This window comes from Haemorhous mexicanus, chromosome 2, assembly GCF_027477595.1.
Source record: "Haemorhous mexicanus isolate bHaeMex1 chromosome 2, bHaeMex1.pri, whole genome shotgun sequence".
Lineage (NCBI taxonomy): Eukaryota > Metazoa > Chordata > Aves > Passeriformes > Fringillidae > Haemorhous > Haemorhous mexicanus.
Window position 1 is genome coordinate 82,114,961 of NC_082342.1, and position 21,509 is coordinate 82,136,469.

The 21,509-nt window shown below is 41.9% G+C and overlaps 1 pseudogene; it reads right to left on the reverse strand.

Annotated features, from left to right (window-relative positions):
- Positions 1-1,402: 1,402 nt before the first annotated feature.
- On the reverse strand, positions 1,403-2,588 carry LOC132324291 (2-oxoglutarate receptor 1-like; annotated as a pseudogene).
- Positions 2,589-21,509: the final 18,921 nt, after the last annotated feature.

The following is a 21,509-nucleotide window of genomic DNA, read 5'->3' on the forward strand; positions in this document are numbered from 1 at the left end:
GTATTTTAAATATCCACAAGGCATCATAAACACTATTTTTTATTTATACGTCTGCTCTTTTTGCCACAGCAGACTGTCAGCCCACTGAAACTGTCAGCTCCTGTCCAGCCTGTGATTCACAGTAACCACAGATCTTTCTCAACAAAACTGCTACCTAAATAATGGCTTCCTTTTTTTTTTTTTTCATTTCTCCTTCATTGCTTGCACAATTCATTATTTATACTTAAACATAGAACTTTGCACCTGTCTCTGTTTAGTAGCAGCCTGTGTCTCTGCAGATCATAGCTGTAATTTGTCAGCTTAATTTTGTCCTCCCAGCTTCAAGTAAATATGTAAATAGAAGAACCAGCCTTTATTTCATCATCCAATTTGATAATGAAAACACTAAATACTCCTGAACCCAGGACAGACTGGTCAAATCCCCACTCTGTGGTTCCCCCTAGTCTGACAGTAAATCACTAATGCTTTGAACATGAACTCTGGAACTAGCAAAAGTAATTTCTTCCAGACTGTTTCCTTAGCTTACACACAAGAGAGTCATCTCAGATAGCCAAAACTTCTTCTGGAGTTAAGATATGTGGCATCATCCTATCCTTCATGTATGAGCCTGTTAATTTGTTGTAGTAGGAAATCAGAATGATGTGGGATTATACACAGCTGATAGATTCATAGAGGCTGGTACTCATCTGTAATCATCTTCTGTAGACTAATATGATTTAATTAATTTTTTTCCATTTTTTCCATCTATATATATTTTATTTATTTATTTATTTATTTATTTATTTATTTATTTATTTATTTATTTGTATATAGCCTTGTAGTCACCATGTATGTCCTCCCCTCCTATTCTTCCCATCTTCCCCTAGGCCAAGAGATTTCTCCATTAAATTGCTCAGTGCCCTATGATGAAGTTCACTGAACTTCCATCCAATCTGAAAACATCTGATTTATTCTAGGTGTGCAATTCAGTGGTTTCAGCAACCATGACAATATCTGCTGTGTTTTACTTAGGCTGTAATAAACAAAGCACTCCATCAGTGGCAGCACTGAAATCAATGGAAGTTGTTCTCGTGTCCAGACTAAGCTCTCCATGTTTCTGTAATCAACAGCAAAGCCTGGAGCTAGAGAACCCTGTGTGTCCCAAATGTCTTTGGGAACAGACTGGCTGGATGGTTTAAAATTTGGCTTCGAGGCGGCTTACAGTCTTGTCTTTTCCCTCCTCGTGCTTTGGTTGCTAGGAGAGGTGAATATAAAGCTGCTTCCAGGAAAGGTTTTTGACAAGTCCTCTGCTGCAGGGAGAGGGTGAAGTCAGATTCTTGTTTTCATACCAACACAACTCTCTTTGCAGGAGATTAGACCAAAGACAACCTGGGTTTGCCGGATTTTACTTCAAGGGACTCCTTCACAACTTTAATGTGATTTCTGACTTGGCCATGTAATTTTTGCTACTGGCCAACTTGCTCCTGGATGTGTTTGCTCCACTGACACCTTGAAGGAGAGAGCATGGCTTGCTGGAAGTTGTCTCCCACCACAACATAAAGCAATAGGTTGCCACATGTGTTGAGTGGAGCCGGTGGCCGAGAGACACAGTAGGCAGAGTGGATTTATTCTCCATGTGACAGCTGACTGGACACAACTGCAGTTAACCTGAGCAGTTGTCTAAGATTGGAAGAAACACTTTCCAAACAATATTAGAACTGATAACATAAACAGAAATCTTTTAATGAAAGGTTTCATTAAAAGACTGTTCTTCATGTTATCAATTCTGATATGGTTTGGAAAGTTTTTCTTCCAATCTTAGGCAACAGAGCCACCCAAAAGACATGGAAGGGAAGGAAGTACACATAAAAGACCACCAACAGGACAACAGCAAGTCTTAGAGCCTTTTGTTTTCAGCAAGCCCATGTGTGGGACCAGTGGCCAAGGTGCAAATGATGAGCACATAGCACAGAATCACTGTCAGTAAGGGCAAGAAGAAGGCCAGGCTGGTTAGCAGCCACCTGATTGTGCCCAGGTTTGCAGAGCTGGGAAGGTTGAGGCATGAGGACCTAAAGTCTTGTGTCCCTTCTGAAGAGATCAAGAAATTGACAGGGCTGACAGCTTCCAGTGGCACCAACAAAATGGTTGTGCAATCCACTGCCATCCACCACTTCCTCTGGATGTGGAAGAACTTCATTGTGTGAACCATCACCACGTAGCAGAAGGCACTGGAGCAGGTGAGGAACAGGATGCTGCTGTACAATTTGAAGTGGCAGCTGAAGCAGGTGAACTTGCACCTGAATTCACCAAAAATTGAGTGTTCCCCAGCAGCACAGTAGTGCATCAGGAGGGGAAGGCCAGTGAGGTAGAGCAGGTCTGTGAGTGCCAGTTCAGCCTGATTATGGTGCTGATCTTTCAAGGTCTCATCTTGAAGCTGTAGGCACAAACAACAATGAAACTTCCCGGGAAGGCGAGCAGGAAGACCATGTTACACATAATGTGGAGGTACAAACACTTCAGACCAACTTCCACACAGTGCATTTGGGAAAATCACCTTTAGTGTCTTGCTGGGTGATGGAGCTGGCTAAGTTGTCATTTGTTGTGTTCATTTTTTTCTCCTTAGCTGTTAAGGAAGAGAGAAATGTTTAGTGTTCACTGACAGACAAGACTCCTCACATCTCATTAAAAACAACTTATAATCAGGTCTTTCCTTTCAGCTGCTTATCAATGCTCCTATTAAAGTGATTTTTATGAATAAGGAAAGACCTTGCTGTGTTAATAAGAATTGATCTTGATCTAGAAGACTTTTATCATATCTAGATACACTAAATTTTATTTTAAAATGCGTATTTCAGGAAAGGGCCAACACAGGCACAACGAAGCTGTGATAGGAGGGATTCCCAGGCCCACAGTGTTTGATGTGCGTCCCCTGGTATAGAATGTTCACTTTCTGCTCTCATCAGGGGTCAAATGGAGAAGAAGGACAGATTAGTTGTATTGTACTACTGACCAAAAGTATAGAGGGTAATTTTCAGAACATAACTGTTCCGTAAAAGGCACTTGCAGCCTTGTTGGTTAAGTAAAAAAAACAAAAAAACAAAAAAACCCAAAACCCCCAACAAAACAAAGAGTGGATGTTGAACTGTTTTCACATTCTTTTTGCTACTGGAGTTGGTTGATATTTTTTGCATTTTTCTTCTTGCTTCTTAGAAACCACTGACAGAGGAATATTTCATTATTTTAGTTCATTAACAAGATTGATGTTGCCAAGAAATAAGTTATTTTTAGGCTTGTCGTTAGCTGCCACGTGAATTTCCATCCTTGTGAAATGTTTAAATGGTGTTTTGCTTTGACATTAGTCTTAGATAGAAATTTTCTGAAACATCAAAATAAATTCATCCAGTTTTGAAAGGCAGCCAGTTGCAAGATACAATATGGGACATGAGCAGGATTCGAGGAACATAAAGACAGCCTGGTATACATTCTCTACAGCAGAAAATAGACAGTCACTGATGCACATAGCAAATAAGTGTTAACATGGCATTCAGTAAATACATTTTCTGTGAAGAAGTGCCCTCTTCTAAAATGGAGCAAATGTTCTGCTGGAAGAAAATGAATACATCTAGCATAACTTTTTTTTTTCCAGAGGAATGCAGCTTCTTATAGGATGATGCCTGTCCTCAAATTACTGTGGCCTGGATCTGTTAAAATGGATCCTACTGAATCCCTGCTTCTGTTTCTTGTTTCACTCTGAATTTTCTTGCTGTAGCTTCTACCCTCACTTGTGAGATCACACAGAAAAAGGTTGCAGGATTTGGATTCAAATTTGTATAGAACATTCGGTTCAAATGTATTTAAAATACTTTGAAAACTGAAGCTGGAGCTTGAAAATGTGTATGCCAAACACTGGCAATGGTTTTTAAAGAGCAAAACAGTTTAAAACCCCTTTTCATGGCTGGGGATGGTACAGGAGTACTTTGGATAAATCCAGTGGTTCTATTTCACAGTTGTGCAACAATGCCATCATTCCCAAACAAAACTGAAGTCTCTGCTGTGGCTAATGGTTAACCAGCTGGTGGCAGCAGCTATGCCCTGCCTAAGCTGTGCTGTGCTCTCTCCCGCTGGGAGCACCAGGGCTGTGCCCATCCCGCTGTTCACAGTGCACAGCTAGGGAGTCAGCTGAAAGGCACGGCTGGGACCTGCTCCCCACACCACTTTCCTTGTGGTTTTGGGAGAATTTCATTCTGTCAGCAGCTTGCTCACCACCAACCAGCGTGCTGTTGTAGCAAACCATAGAGGCTAGATTGCAAATGCCTGTGATCACCCAAAAGCACATCAGTGGCACTCAACTGTGCAGTCCCTACTGGTGCCACTTGCCCTCACAGGCTTTTGGAGCTTTCACTATCCATGTGCTCTGTGCTATGGCTGGATGCAGGTCAAGGAACTCCCTCAGAGGCCAGACCACACCCCAAGCCCTGCACTGGGTATGGAAACACAAAATGGGCACAAGCATTGCAAGAAAAGCACATGGGTGTGGGCTGTCAGCTCTGAACTGCCCTAAGGTTGCAACAGGTTACAGCAGGGACCAAAGGAAGAAGACAGTGAGTCTTTGCTGTTTGCCTTGTTATTTTGCTGTCTGAATTACAAATAGAATTTAGACAAAACTTAAATCTAATTAAGGAACAGTTTGTACTGTGGCAGATTTTATCACACTAAGTAATTGGCCATAATGGCACTTCTGCAGCCCAGGCTGAGGGCAAATGATATATGCTGTAGACACATAATGAACTTTAAATAAATTATCCAAAAGCAGAACTCGCATTAGAAGGGAACTAGATTATTGAAATAGAAACCCTCTTTCAGTCTTAATGGTGGAGTCACAGCTTTATTACATAGTATTTTTTACTGTGACCAATTGATTGGAGTCACTTTAAAAAATGTTGTGATTGCATGTCTTTAATTGCAGTCACGTGTAAGGGAAACTTGTCTGCTTCTGCATTGCGATAATTTAATTACAGCCTGCTGGAAATAAAAGCCAAATGGCTGCAGCCATGGCAAAGTAACCTAGTGCCTGTAATTGGACTATATTTCACACAGATGTGTTGCTGAATAAATTAAATTGAGTTTGGCTCGCAGTGTTCAACTCTTCAACTGACTTGGATTTAAAAGACACGAGTGATATACTTAGGGATCAAGATGTGAACCCTCCTTACTGTTTATAATTCGGGAGATATTTTCATGCAGAAAGAGCATGTGGATTTAATTCAACTGTTGGGTGCATCTCAGGTAAGTTTAATTTGTTCCATACTTCCATCATCTTGTAACCCTTCACTCATCTCTCTCCACTTTGCCCTGCCTCCAAGTTTCTACCTCTAAATCAAAATATGTGTTTTACTTATAAACCCTTAGTGTTGTCTTCTCTCCTCTTCACAGTTGGTTTCTTAAGTACCTTACTCCAGCTGGCAGAGTTTTCTTTTAAATTCCACAGGTTTGTGCAGTGAGACTGGCTGAGAAAGCCCCCATGGGCTATCAGGCAATCTGTGGGAATGTTCTGACTCTGCTCCCAGGTTTCTGCCAGGTGAGGACAGCATGGGCCCCATGGTGCTAAGTGAGAGCAGCTCTGCCCCCTCTCACCTACCTGCAGACTAGCAGCCATGTCCCCTGTAGCAGGGCTGTCCTGGTGTCACCCGTCCTCCCATGTGGCCTCCAACACCTGCTTGGGACGTGGGGACCTACCCTGTCTCACTCTCAGGATGGACTGGGACTGCCTGTGACCTGCCCAGCTGGGCTGGTCTGGTTTGCCAGGGCTGCTTCCAGCCTCAGTGAGGGAGGCAGGCCAGCAGCACTCAGGCAGCGAGAGGCAGCACCAGCTCAGTGCCTGTCTCAAGGAATACCCATCCTCCGAGTCCCAGAGCACAGGAGAGGTGGGAGATGGGGGGAAGGATGCAGGAAGAGCAGGGTTTTGAACTGACAGGAACTTCTCTGCAGAGAGCTTGGTGGATGCTGAGAGCTCAGACCAAACCCTTGCTTCTCAAGGAGAGCAGAGCTCTCCAAACTGGGTGGCAGTTGTCCCCAGAACTCTCCAAACTGGGACCTGTTGTCCCTCTGCATGGGTGGATCTGACACTGAGAAGAGCAAGGGCTGTGAAAGTGCCAGTATTTGCATGTTTTGCTTGATCTTCTCTTCAAAAGGTTTTGGCTTGTGCTGACTGCTCTGCATGGACTTCCGCCCTGTTTCAGAGCAGTGATCTTTAAGCTGGTTCCAAGCTTCTCATTTTTTGGAAAGAAAGCACTTTCAAAAGCATAAGCATTCCAGATTTGATTTTGATTAAATATTTGCAAACTTCTGTGAACAGGCAGGAAAGTTATTATCTTGAGAGAGAAATGTTTAGATGAGGCTGAAAAAAAAACTTGAATGCTTTCCAACACTGAACTTCACCTCAGATCTCATTTGAAGGTATTATTTACTTTCTCATGATGATAAGAGATGTGAACCTGGAGATATGAGCAATTATGTACTGCATAATGTAATGATGAATCAGGCTCAAACTATTTAATAAATATAACTTTTTAAATGGTTGCATAACTGTCCTGTTTGTCTGATGCTTTCATTATTTGCATTTTTCACGTGCCATTTTCAGCTTATTTGTCATAAATAATCTATTCTCCTTAACTCTTTCTGTTATAAATGATGTAACATCACCTTGAGATTGAGCATTACTTTTGGATTTCTAAATTCCTGAGTAATAGCTGATACGAACCACCATTGTCTACAGAAAGGGTTGAAATCACTGTTTTACCATGTGACCAGGTGCCAGATGGTATTTCAGTAATTTCTGCATCATGGAAATTGTACATGCTACAAAGGGCATATGGGGAATCATGGAGAGACCAAGTTTGTGAAGTCAGGAGTCCCAGCTTATCCCTATACACCTGGATGAAGGACTTTCTGCATTTTCCTTATGAGTTCTTGTCAATATATAGGAGATAGAGGTTTTTTATTATTTTTCAATTCATTGTCTAAGAAACTATTTTCTGCTCTGATATGGACTAGATATTGTTCTGGCATAACAATTCAAATTATTTTAAAATGGCATCATTACTTGGATTTTTCATCTCAGATTTAGTGTTTGTCGTTCAGGAAAAGATTTTGAAAAGCTGTGAATAGCTGGAAAAGAGCTTCAGGAATAAATGGTATACTGGGAGATGTTGTGGCAGGCATTGCAAGACGCTGAGGCTTTAGAGATTGTCTCTGATTAGTTTATTTGAGAGCATATTTAAACAGAAACAAGTGATAGCCATGATCCCATTCACTGGGAGAGACCTGGCTTCAGTGTAGCTTAAGATGTGCCACTCCAGGGTGGCAGTGAAGAACAAGTAATTCTTTGTGGGGATGGTAGCTACAAAAACAATTGCCTGTAGTAATATGGTACTTCACCTTTGGAATTTTTGAGCCAGTGTTGAGAGTCTTTTGCATAAATATTAGTACAGTCACAAAGAAACATGAGGTGATATTGTCAGACAACTTTGCAGGACAGATTCATAGGTTTTAAAGGCTCTAGACAGTGCAATCTAAAATGTTATATCCCCAAGACCATGTACACTCAAAGCCATAGGATTTTAGCTCTGAATTCCCATAACTTGTATTAAGCATGGGGGTTTTTATTAGTTATTACTAGGAGGACAATTTTGATTTGAAGAGAGAGAAAATCATCTTATTCCTTTGATAGTTTGTTCTAATGGGAAATCATGCCCACAGTTGAAATCACATTTAGACTTCAGTATGACTCTCTAGTTTGTACTTTCAATCTTTCAGGTTCTTCATAGGTGTCTCTGCTGTAAGGAGAGAGAAGCCCATTTAGCAATTGCTGTTTTGTGTTTGTGGAAATATTTAAATGTAATAATCCAATCCCCTTTTACATTTCCTCATTGTTTTGTCTCTTAGGCATTCTGGGATAGCATCTGGGCTTCTCTGCCTATTCTTCATCCAACCACTGGCTTTGTGAGGTGGAACACTGGGTCCTCCAGCCTCCATGCTGGGTTTCTGCATCTCTGGCTGGAGCCATGTCTCTGCCTGCAGTACCAGACTCACAGACACCCCAGGCACCCCCAGTGTGCATGCACCAGTTCGCTCTGCCCAAGCTACCTCAGGATTCTGCTGAGGGTGTAAAGGGTGGACTGTTCTGCACACTCCACCCTTCCAAACCATAATATTCTCTTGCAGCAGTCAGGGAATATTTCCTGCTTTTCTTCATCCTCAAAACCACATAAGCATTCCTTCTTACTGTTTCTGGAGCACCAGGTGATGACACCGGGCACTTTCTGCCCTGCCATGGGGGAGAGATGGGAGGAGAGATCCTTGTATCCCTGTTCCCTTGAAAAATCTAAAAATTGAGCAAATCTTCCCCTCTACCTCTTACTGGTGGAGAGATGGGAACATAAAGAGATGTACTGAGCTAGGAAACCATCACCCAGAGCAGGAAATCAGAAAGAAAAATTGCAATTAGTAGGATCTAAGAATCACAAAAAAACCATGCTGATGCTGCATCAGCAGCAACAGAACAAAGAATGTATTGTGCTGCCCACTTTTATCATACAGAGCAGTGAAGTTATGCAGCAAAGCAACTGCTGTTACACAAATTCAGCAAGGAAAGCCTCCGTAGCATAGCCCTTGTCAGAGTGTCTCTTCTGATTTTCAGGTGTGACTCTGCTGGGCTAAGTGGTCTCCAGCTTGCTGCCAAAATAAATACCATAAGGTGATTCAGTTGTTAGGGGTTGCCTCCTTCTGTCAGAAAATAAATGGGATCCTCCTGCTGTCATTCCCAGCAAAACCTGGATGCTTTTTTCTCCTTGGAAAGAGGTTTTCTTAAATAATTTAGTTTTTTCAACATCTTTGCTGAAATTGAGATGTTCCTTAGCATGTATTTTTACACAAATCCCATGTCATCCATTGTGTAATCTCCCTGTAAACAGCTTTGAACAATTTTCATGCTGTGAGAAGAATGACTTTGAAATTACTCTGTCATTATGTTTTGGGTCCCTTATAACTGAAAACTTCAGAGATATTGTCTGTCAGATTGCCAGATTTCACATTGACTGATGCGAGGTTTCAGAAGTGTTATGGGCATAAGTGGGGGTCGGATACTAATTGCCCTTGATGCCCCCAATAAATATCATCTGACTTCATTGGCCACAGCCTTCCTTCCTGCTATGTTGCCCCCCTCTTTCCCCAACACAGAGGTTTTATGTTTACAGTTGAGAGATTTTAAGGGCCTACCATTGAAATGCATTCACAGGTCGTCATCAAGGCGATTTAAACACGCACAAAACACACGCGTGTATTTCATTCACACACACAGTTTTTCCTTTGGCAAAAGCTTTCCTTTTCCTTTGATTCTGCAGAAAATTTCCAGGGTGCAGATGTCCTGTGAACATTGGCAGCTCAGCAGTTTTCACTGCTGAGGCACCTCCACCATGTGTTCTTCCGGCTATTCATTCCCCTTCCTGCTCCAAGCACTTCCTTCCTGCACTCAGCGGGAAACTCAGACTGCTAAATGTGGTGGATGCCAGCACCTCTAGTTCTCTCCCTTGGAGAAATATCTTTGCCCCCATGGAAGTATCACTGTGACTGCAGGACAGGGTAGATGGGTGCATGCTGGATGGATCCACAGCCTTCCTGTGCTTGGCAGCTCTGCAAGTCAGCTGTCGATATTCCAGAGACATAAGTTTGTTCCCAATTTATTTTCCCACATGTTTTGTAAATGTTTCTTTGGAGCGAAACAACAAAATCATTGAAGAATGCCAAAAATACTTGTGAGGCCTTGTACAACAACATAGGAAATGTTAGTCTTTGGTGTGCTTTATTTTTCTTTCTTGAAGATCCCATGCTGTGGGAAGATTAGCCCAGGCAAAAAGCTAAAATTTCCATGGACTGCCTTTGCCTTTGTGTCCTTTCACTGGAAGACAAGAATAAAAGTCTTGCATATGACATCCTCATCCAGCAGAGTTATCAAACACTGAACATGTTCAGTGGAAGAGTAGATGAGTGTGCAGATCTAGGCATAATAATCACCTCTTGTGAAACATTTCTTCATCCCAAGCAGTGCTTGAGCCAGTCTGCCAGTGTCTGCATATTCTTGGTGTCTGTGTAGTCTTCACCTTGCATACTCAGCTGGCCCACAGGCCCAATGGCATTTCAAAATGCCTGTGTCTTCCCTTATTGCCTATATCACTGCCTTTTCATGGCCAAAAACCAAAAATGCCATCCAGTCAAATTTTCTTGGAAGTGTTTGGAGACCACGGTAAGAGAAACCTTTTCTCCCTCAAGACATCCAGGAGGTAGAACAGGCCACCCACAGAGGTTGTGCAGGTGCCATCCCTGGAGATTTACAAATCCCAGCTGGACACAGTCCTGAAAAACCTGGTCTGAAATTAGTTCCAACCCTGTTTGGAGCCAGCAATTGCATTGGAGGCCTCCTGATGGCCCTGCCAACCTCCTGGACTCCAGGGTCTTTTGCTCCTATGAAGTCTGCAAGCTGTAAAGTCAAGGGTAAGACTATGCCATCTATTCAAGAATGAGAAGTATTTAAGTGTCCTACTGCTTTAGAAAAGACAGACCTTATAACAGAGCTACCATGTGTTGCATCTAATCCTTTCCACAGCCAGAGAGTTCTGTTTACCAGCCAGGCTTGTCTGTTCACTCCCTGTTTCTCATGAGGCTGCAAAACCAAAATTTTCAGCTGAAAGAGCCTAATTTTTCTATTTTATTAGTCCTCAGTATTATGCAGTCCTTTATATTCTTTCTTAATACCTAAGATATGGATATGTATGGCTGTGTGCATGTCTGTGTGCCTGGCTATGTAGAGAATTTACATGCAGAAAGTAGCCTGTATTTAGATATAAATTTGTATCCCGAAATTACTCATTTGTTTTGACTTGGGGTCTGAAAAATATTTCTACTGTTTAATCTTATTTCTGACAAGCAAATTGTCAGGTTTGTTTTTATTTGGAGGGTTTTTTTTTTTTCAGGTCTGCACTGTGGTATTTCAGTGTAGGACAGGGCAAAGATCACACGCATGTCCATATGGAGAGACCTTGGGATCTGTTCACAGATTGGATTGTATCAATTGTCAGTATCAAAATACTTCAAGGTATTTGATTTAAGTTTGATTTCATAGCCCAGATTATCATTCCCTGCAGATTCCTCTTCAAAATGAAAGAGGATTTGGCTCTCTAATTACACACCCCCAACTACTGAGAGCTTCCACCTTCTTGATCAGTAAGTTTTGAGCTGCTGGTCATAGTGATTTGGTCATGTGTGCCCTAGCCTTGGGAATTACAGCTCCAAATTCCATTTTTGTTCATCAACCCGAAGTCTAGGTGATTGAATAATATTTACTAAAATTCTGTCTGTCATTCATTTTAACTGAGAATACAATCTGAAAATCGGAGTGTGGAAATGAGCTACGACATTCCGTCGGTCCCTCTCAGTGAGGATTTTGGCCAGTGGGAAGGCACTGCATCCGCTCTGGGCTGCTGGTGCTGATGGACAGTAGATGTCACTCTTGCCTAACATATAGAATCATGGCTGGGAAGGGATTAGTGAAGGTCTTCTAGTCCAAGCCCCTGCAATGAGCAGAGACATCGACTAGAGCGGGTTACTTAAAGCCCCATTCAAACTGTCCTTGAATGTTTTCAGGGTTGGGGCATCCAGAGCTTCCCTGGGCAACCTCTTGGTTTCTCTACTGAAATGCTGTATCCTTAGTTAAGTGTCTGTAGCTGAGAGGGAAGAGTGACTGCTGATCAGAAAGTGGACACTTTATTAAACTGGAGTGAAAACTTTATTTTGAGATAAGAAAATGCCTACATAGAAAATGACAACTTTTATAGAATCATAGAATGGGCTTCGATTGGAAAGGACTCTCAGAGACCAGCTAGTTGCACCCCTGCCCCTGCTGTGGGCAGGGACACTTTTAACCAGACCAGGTTGCTCAGAGCCCCCTTCAGCCTGGCCTTAAATACTTGAGGGATGAGACACCCACAGTTTCTCTGGGCAGCCTGTTCCAGTGACTCACCACCCTCACAGTAAAGTATTTATTCTGTATACCTAATTTAAACTACCCTCCTTAGGTTTAAAGCCATTGCCTCTTGTCTTATCACTGCATGGTCTTGCAAAAAGACCCTCCCTACAGCCTTCTTATAAGCCCTCTGTAAGTATTCAAAGGCTGCAATAAAATATTCTCAGAGCCTTCTCCTTCCTAAACAAGATATTTTAACTACTCCTTCTTCTTAGTCCCTAAAGAAAGGTATATGAAATCCCTAATGGTGTATTTCTGGTGTGGTTTTGGTACAGGTTTTTTTGTTTGTTTGTTTCGTTGGTTTGTTTTAACTCAATCTTTGAAATGTGTTTTGGGAGCCTGCTAAATTGTGCCAATCTGGTCCATTTTGATACATTAATCCGTGGAAGCTTAATAGTAAATTTGAGTACTGAGGGGCTAAAGGGAATTTCTTGGCCATCCATCTTATATGTGAAGAACAAATTCTGTGACAGTGCCTGACAGTGGAAGGCTGCCAGCCCAAGCCATGCAGGCTTTCCTTCCTGCTCAGCAGCTCTCTAGCAGCTGTGCAACCACTTCATCACAGTTGATCCCCAAGCACTGGGGGCTGGAGCTTTCAAAAGGCTGCAGACAAGTTCCTACATTTGAGAGTGTCAGTATATCACACTTCTGTTTTAATAACATACTCAGAGTCCCTTTGAGACCAGTCCATTGGGAGAACAGACCAGTGCCCAGGCACAGAAAAATGCCTGCAACCTGTGGGACTACCTGCACTGTTTGCCTTTTTTTCTCAGTAAGTTAAGAATCAGGTTCCCTGAAAAGAAATATTAGATGCTTTCACAGTGAGGACAACTCTCACTGTACATCACAGTAAACTTCATTTTTTAACAGTGCGGGGAAATCACAGTAATTTCTAACTTCCTCTAGCTGGCTGGTGGTCTCCTGTAAAAATCAGTTGTTCTCTCAAATAGTGGCCTTTCAAAGGGTTTTTCACATAAGATAATTTTCCTGACAGAAAAAAAAAATCCATTGTTTGGATATAATAATTACATAAGTGCTTCCATTTGTGTCTGGATCCGAAGAGTTTCACTGCTAGGACCAGAAGGTGTTTCCAAAAAGGGACACCAATTTCCTTTATAATTAATGTCTTCTGTGGATATACAATTTCAAGAGGAAAAGCAGAATGGAAGAACTGCACAAGTGGGACATCATTTGAGAGAGATGCTGAAGGCGAGATATTTCACAAATACACATCTGCCACAGATTGCATTCCTTCTGAATCCCACTCTATACCCACTCCAACAGAGATATTAGTCAAGCATTAAGTGCTTGTTTATGGAAGAATCTTTGAAAAATGCCAGATTTATCAAATTAGCAGTGCTATTAATAACCCTGTCAGGGTTGTATGTCAGCCTGGCAGTTCTTGAATTTCTCCAGAGGAAGTCAATGCTCACCTTTCAGTGAGTTACATCCACCTAGCCACAGATTGTGGTAGTATGTCAAAAAAAAAGAGTAAAATTGTTGGCACATGCATAAGTCTAATAAACAAGGGGTTTAGATAATAGAAAGGGAAACCTCATTAATTCAACCATACATAGTAATTGGCAACAGTAGTTAGCTGAAAAGGATCATTTGCAAATAGGGTGCTCTCATGGGTGAACACCAACCTGCAGTGGCTCTGGATAAACTGGGGCTTATTTAAGAAAGAAGAGATTTACTCTGCTTTCTGAGCCACCCACTCCCTGTCTGACCCTAGCACTGTGGTCACAAAGTGTCCCCATCCATCTCAGCAGGGACGAGGCGCTGACAGGAGGTGACCCAGCAGAAAGTCTTGGGTTGGTTTGTGCTGTGCTGCTGCTCCCCATTAACAGCCTCAGGCATTATGGGCTGCAAGCTGTCCATGGTGTCCTCCATCTTTCCCACTGCTGGGGTATGCCTTCAGGCCAGATACATGCTGCTGTTTTTCCAGACTCACTTCTTCTTTCTGAGGTTGCTACTTCACTTTGGGGGCTCCTCTCATCAGCACCAACTCTTTATTATATCACCTGTAGCCTAACTTTCCTGGTCTGAATAGTCCATGTGCAAAAGCACATCATGTGGTCAGCTTCCTAATTGTAGGGTTCATCTCACATTTATTTGTTAATTGCAGGATGTGCTGTGTTTTTCCAGTTTGGGTGGGATGAAATTTTACAGCCAGTTGTAGTTGTCAAGCCACAGGAATCAACTTGAGAATTTCAGAAATTTACCCCTATGCTGACATATCTACACCCAGTTTTCTGCTGCCTGTTTGAATTCATAATTATTTTTCATCTTGCTCTTTTTCTGTCAAGCACAGAAACTCAGGATACCTATTTTTTGGTCCAAGATTTCACATTAGGTTTGCTATGTTCTGAAGCCTTGCCACTAGGTGGTAATGTTTTCATCCTTAAAAAAAAACAACCAACCAAACAAAAGCCTAAAAAACCAAAACACCCACAAACCTCCTTTGGAAGCATAGACTCAAACTTGAATTATTTCTGTAAGGCTTATATGTTTTATGAAGGGATCAGAAAAATTATGGCTGTTGTGATGTAAAGCCTTTGATTATCAGCTAATTGCACAGCCACATGCCTGTCAGGCAAACAAAAGATGTGGGAGACTTATGCTGGCCTCATGCTTTTCCTTACTGTGAGCAGAAGTTTGGTAGGACAGGAAAATTGGGCTTTATAGACATATTGTGAATGAAATATGTGATTAGGAAAGATTATGCAAGGGTTTCCTTTTCTATATCTCTTGAAATTGAACTATTGTGCAGGACTGTAGTGCCTCTATGGATGCCATACAGTAGTTATACACATATTTACCATGCTGAAAGGCAATATTCCTGAGATTTGTGTCTCTCTTTTAGGACACAGCAGTGAAAACTGATGAAAACAGCTGGGCTGTGCCATCTCCCACTTACAGTAATTTTCCATACAACAGCAGCTCACAGCAAGAGTGTCAGTGAAGCTTATCCTCAAGTGCTGGGCTCAGCTACTCAAGGTCTTGTGCCATCAACAAGAGTGTTTTAGGGTGTTTCCCCCACCTCATCCTTTGTTTCTTATAACGTGGAGGATACAGTATGCTCATGAGAAGCAGGATATTCAGGTTTAAAACCTTGGTGACCATACCAGAAGTTAAGCCCCATTTCCCAAGTGAGCACTGCAGTTTGCTGGCCACCCACTCAGGGGGTGGCAGAAACTTGTCTGCAATGCTTATGACCATAGCTACCCACTCCAGCCTGATTCTAATGTCAGATAAAAAACCTGGGAAAAATGGTTTTGGCAGGGGGAAAAAACAAACCCAACGTTTTTGCCATGCTAGCTGCTTTCTCTAAAAAATAGTACCCAAATCTAACAAGAATAGTTCCCACTATAAAATTCATTGCTAGAAGCTCAAGAGGAAAACTCCCACAGCAATACATATGGACAGTAAAATAATTGCTGGAAAAGGCTTTTTCCTCTTTCTTTGAAACTGTTTGTGCTCCCAGTGTTATGAATACAAGAACTTTTTCTTACGTTTGCAGTCAGCCTTGCCTTACCTGCTGTTGTCTACCAAAGTCTGCTCCACACCTTGCTGAGAGTGAAGGAAAAATAAGTTATACAGTGAGCCTCATGCACATATGCACTGCAGCCTTAGGGCTACATAAAGCAAAATATATTATGGTGTTGAATAAAAAATCTTTTATTTTCAAAGGTTCATCACTATGAAGTAAAAAAAAAAAAAATACACCAAAATGTCAAAAGACTTCTTGGCTATATTCTGGTCAAATTTTAGCATGTTTTCCCTCTGACTTTGCCTAAATAATTGTTTAGAAAATAAATACGATATGTGTATACAATATATGTGTATATTTTTGTCAGAAGACACGATTTTCCCCAGTATTTTCCTTGTTCAAGGATTAAGTAACATTTCTGATTAAACAGAAATGGGCTGCCTTTCAACAGGGACCAATACTGGCATTGTCAATGAAAGTCAATAAAATGTTACAAAAATTGGGTAACTATTACAGAGGCGCAGCTAGAAGGGAATTAACTCTAGTTATTTTCTGTCTTTAGAGGACTGAGTATATGACCTTTTAATGCTGACAACTGGGTATTTTCAGTCATTGCTTTAAAATCGCTTATTGAACAGTTGACCATACACTTCAGTGACAACTGACATTCATAATATTAGGGTTTTATGCCTTCCTTACACTGTGAGAACTTTCTGTGTCATGGTTTAAAATACTTTCCAGTGGACTGCTGATACTGCAGTATTTTCAAGGTAAAGAGAGTGTTTACTAAAAAGATATTCTCATCTGGTTTTAATTGTCAACCTCATTTACCAAGCCTAGATGGAAAGCACTGAACATTTTTTCACCAGGGCCTTATGGTGGAAAACAGCCCTGGAGCAACTTAGACTTTTGGTTCTGTTAAAAGAAACAATTAGACATTGGACTTGTCATTGCAAGTATGACACAAATTACTTATCTGTTAAAAAACTTAGCCTAAAGCTCCAGACAGGAAAGAGAAAAGGTGGACCTAGCGCCACACTAAAGATTTCCCAAAGTGAGACAAGGAGTGAAATGGGTGCTAAGACTGGGAAGAGAATTGTGAGAGAGCTACCAAGAAAAGCAGAGGGTGGGAAGAAAGGCTTGTTGCACCCGACGCGCCGCATGTGACTGAGTGCCGTGGCCCAGCGAAAGCTGCAGGGCTGCCAAGGGCGCGCATTTGTTTCCCCCTGCAGTCACGAGCAAGTGACTTGGCAGGAGGTAAAGGTTTGGTGGATGCTGTGCAGTCTAAAGGATATTCTGACCTTCGCTGTAGGATTTCACATTCAGCAGGCCTTGCGGAGGCATGGGCGGTAAGGACAGCTGGAAGCGTTTCCCAGGGACGGGATTTTTAAACAATGTGTCCATACCAAGGCAGAACATCCCTGAGCTGACGTGGCTCCGTGACAGCCCACAGCGAAGGTCCAGGGAGCTGCCAGTGTCACCCACTTTGTCAGAGAACAGCAATAACGAGCACTAGCCTAATTTGGGAAATCTCCACGGATCCCCCACTTTCCTGGGCAAACATCTCCAGTGCTTAGCCACCGTTATGTGGTGCTTCATGGGGAAAATTCTGTTTCCTTACTTGCCACTGACATTTTCCTTGCTGCCCCCACTGACTGTGTCACCGCTTGCCCTTTGATGGACACCTGGGAGTAGGGTTGGATTTCCTCCCTCTCTCACCAGCCAAATTCTGCCTCTTCTCCTCCCAGCACCACCAGGATGCCCCCACCCCAACCCTGAGCATCCCTCCTGTGGGGCCTGGCTGACTTTTTCCAGGGGGCTGCCTAATGCTTCCCTCCTTGCCCTGTGGGGAGGAGGCAATGGGAGCACCAGGAAGGCTCTTACCCCAGGGAAGGCAGGAAGGGTTCTTCCCCTGGCCTTTAACAAAATACTCCTCTGATGGCCTGCTCAGAATGGTTCTGTTGTTTTGTTTTCATTTATGGTTTCAATAAGAAAAACTTCATTATTGTTCCATTCATTATTTGTATCTCAATCTAATAAACTTACTATCCTTCCACCTTGACATTTATATGTTATTAATGCATGGGTCAGAACCTTTGCAGTGCATTTGGCCCAGGTGAAGGCTATTTGCTTGTGAACAGGAAGCAGACCAAAGTTATTGTATGATATAAGTTATCATGACATATGTATGTGAGGTGCTGTGGCTGAATTTGCTTTAAGACTCCACATTGCTTAATTGGACAGAAGGAGCACTGCTATGTGCTGTTTCCATGTTTGTGTACAGTGCTTGCTCAGTTTGTGTACACTTCAAACCATTAAAAACTCTGTTTAGGGAGTCACTCGCTACCTCTTCCTAATGGAGAGACAAAAAACCAAGAAGAACAAAAAAGGAGAAACCATCACACAATTCCCCTTAATAGCAATAAAAGGAGTACAAAAATAAAGATGACAGTTTAATGGAGATTTGTTTGAACAGTATGTTTTCCTATTAACCAGTTATTGTGGTGCATTACTAAAGGTTTTCAACAGCCTGAAATGGAGCTGCTGGAAACATTATGAGGCTTGCAAGCATATTACATGTTGGGCCACTGGTTAGGCATGTAAAAGGTCTGTCTGAGCTTTCAGAGCAGCAATAAATGCACTAAACCTTGGAAACCAAATCATCTTCCATATATCAACTGTTATGCTTTAGGTGTCAGCCTGAATTTTTTTATATACAAATTAGCTTTTTCAAACAAAGAAGAGTTTGTCTATTACCACAAGATAATGTTGTCACTTGATAAGACTTAATTTTTCTGGTTCTTATAAATAACTTTGTTGTAATCATTTTGGCCTGATTTCTTGGCAAAGACCTTGGCTTGTACAGCAAAGTCTGCAGAGTAATCACACACAGGACCAACTATAACAGACTCTCTCCACAAAATTCATCAAAAGACTGGGATTTCCTTTAGAAAGCTAGTAAGAACTTATGGATTTTATAGTAAGTGCTTCCAGAAAAATACTCCAATACTGAAATGAAAAAGTAATGTCACAGACAAACCTCAAAAAAGGTTTCTCTGTGCCCGGAGAAATCTAACAGTAAGATTTTTAGAATACAGACATATATTTTTATAAAGTAGGTGTATGACTCTTGTTTCTCCTACTGCTTTTTCTGCTTCTATGGCTTCTCCTATAAACTACCAAAAGCAATTAAAGGAACTTGATGGCCTTATCTGGGCATTGCAACCTCTCATGCAGATTTCATTGCTCACTCCCTTCTCACAAGCCATGCTGGACTTCCCTCAGTGACTGTCAGAGCCCAGAACCAGCTGTTCAGCTGTGTAACACTGGCAGCACAAAAATAGCCATTCTGCTCAGCCCTTACAGCCACATCCACCTCCATAACAGGCACTGGGGTCTGTGCATGACACACCTCTGCAAAATTGCTGCATGATGTGATGGTTGGCACCCACTGCAGTGTCTGAGCCCTGGCTGCCATGGATAAACCCCATTAGTCATTAGTGTCCTGGCTGCAGGACAGCAGGGTTTTTGGTGTCACAGCTCTCCACTGGCTCCTGGTGCAAAAGGGGTCAGTGGTGGAAGCTGGCTCGCTCGTGCCTCCTTGCCCAACCTTCTTTAGCTGTCACAACTTTTTTCACTGAAATTCTAGAGCAAGAACATTCACCTCTCACACAGACATGCAGGATAGCCTGGCTCATGGGTACACCCTCCTCCTCATCACCTTCTTCCCCCCAGCCATACACACATGGAAAGTCTCCCACAACAGCTGCCTCCATGCTTTCTCACAAGGAAACCTGGGTTCCTCCAGAAGCTTTCATTCCCTACATTTGCACCAACAGCAGTAAGAGGCAATACACTGGAAGGAGGAATGTTTCCAGCAAAGATCACTTTACCAAGGTCTATTTGTGTCCCCTCCTGCATCATGCTGCCTCTTTCTCCTCTCTGCAATTGCCTTTCCTCTGGGTCAGGTCCTACAGAAACCAGTGCACCATCCTTGCTTTGTTGGGCACCCAGAAAAGGAAACACCTGCACTTCCAGAAAGCCTAAGGGAAACTTTTATTTGTATCTAGTCAGCAGTGGTGCAGCCTCACCTTGAGTACTGTGTGCAGTTTTGGGCACCACAATATAAAACAAATATTAAGCTATTTCACTTGATCTTGAAACACCAGTGACTTCAAAAACTGGTGAAACCATTTTGGGGTACAGTTGGAGACAAGCTAACAGCTTAGGTGTGGATCCCCTCACCACTGGCACCTAAACTGAGGCCAAAAGAATTTGGAGGGGGTTTTAGCAGCTGACCTTGGAGGGCTCCTGAAAAGTGATCACAGGCACATGAACAATTTTTTTTTTTTCTCATCCTCTGGCAACAATTGTACAAATACATGTGGTTTGGCTGATGGTCAGCTTAAAGGACAGCTTCAACCTGTCAGATACATGTTGCTGAGAACAGGTATTTCTGCAGTGGATTTTAGATCAAATAGATTAGAAAAACCTCTGAAATGTGTGTTCTAAATTTAATACTGTGAAATCTAAGCCACAGTAAATAATCTGCAGTAAAACTGTGAGAGCTGATAAGGACAGAAAAGGAGCATGATTTCCTGATAATCTGAAAAATGCACATGTGTGCACAAGATGGGCAAACCTGATACTTATTAAATATTATGACAGACTTGAAACATCCAAATGGAGCATTAGACCTCCAATGCACTGGACTTTCCACAAACATACAAAAAACGAGCTCTACATCTTATGGAATTCAAATGTTCATAATGGCTCAAAGAACTGCAACAGAGGCATGGAAAAATGACACTGATGTTACGTATAGTAGTATTTTTAGTGTTGATCACATCTGAAATGCACTGTATAGGATTCTCAGAACATTTTCCCAGATTATATATGTGTCTATACCAATGTATTCATTTATAGGTGAATGGAAGACTGTATCTGTATGTGATATAGAGAACCAAGAATGTCACCTACTCTGTTTTTGCCACAGGACTGTAAGTTCTGCTCTTTCTGCTTTCTTTTTCACATTTATTTCTTGGTCTCACCCTTGACATACTCCTTTTTCCATTGCTTCTCTAACTATTTGATGAGAAAGCTGTCACATGGGAAAATGGCAACATCTTCTCACACATTTTAAAATAATGCAGTACTGGCATTTTTAGGTATTGTTAGTTGGGAGGGCAAAGTCTGAGGGTCCCTTACAGTGTTGGGGCCCAGAGGGGAAAAGAGATGCTACTTCTTGCATCTCCTTTGGGCTGAGACATGGCATAGGTACCAAATGGTTTAAAGAAAAATAGAGAGAAATGCTTTCTGTGACCAGAAATATAAACTGAGGTTTTTGGGAAACTTTAAATGAAAAGGCAAAGCAGTTGCAGACCACAGGCATCACCCAGAGGAACACTGACAGCTCAGCAGGGGAATGCAGGATCTGTGTGCTGGGCAACTAAATTCTACCCAAGTCTTTACAGGTTGTGCCTGGACCTTAGATATTTCAATCTACATTTGTTCCAGGACCCACTTATATAACAGACTAATGACCTGTAAAATTCCAGTTTAAAATGTCTTTGGAGAGTCATAGTAAACATTTTAAAATGTAACTGAAGATACATTTCCAGTCTGCTTTTATTCTTACAGCCCATAAAGCAGAAAGCATTTCATGTAAAAAAAACCCAAAACACTAAACCAAATGCCCCCTTCTCATTTTAATTTTACTCATATAATCTATAAACAGTTTTATATCAGAACACTGTAAAATCCATGCCTTTCTGCTTCTTGTCTGCATTGAATTTCCAGAGTGGTATGAATTTCTAAGTCTAAGCTTCTGGAGAGAAGGGCTTATAAGAAAATGCTGATGGTCTCTTCACTATTGTGCTCTGACCAACACTGCAGTAACAGAGAACACCAATAAAGTACTGCAGTGCTGTATAATTGTCTTATTAATTGGAACATTATTTA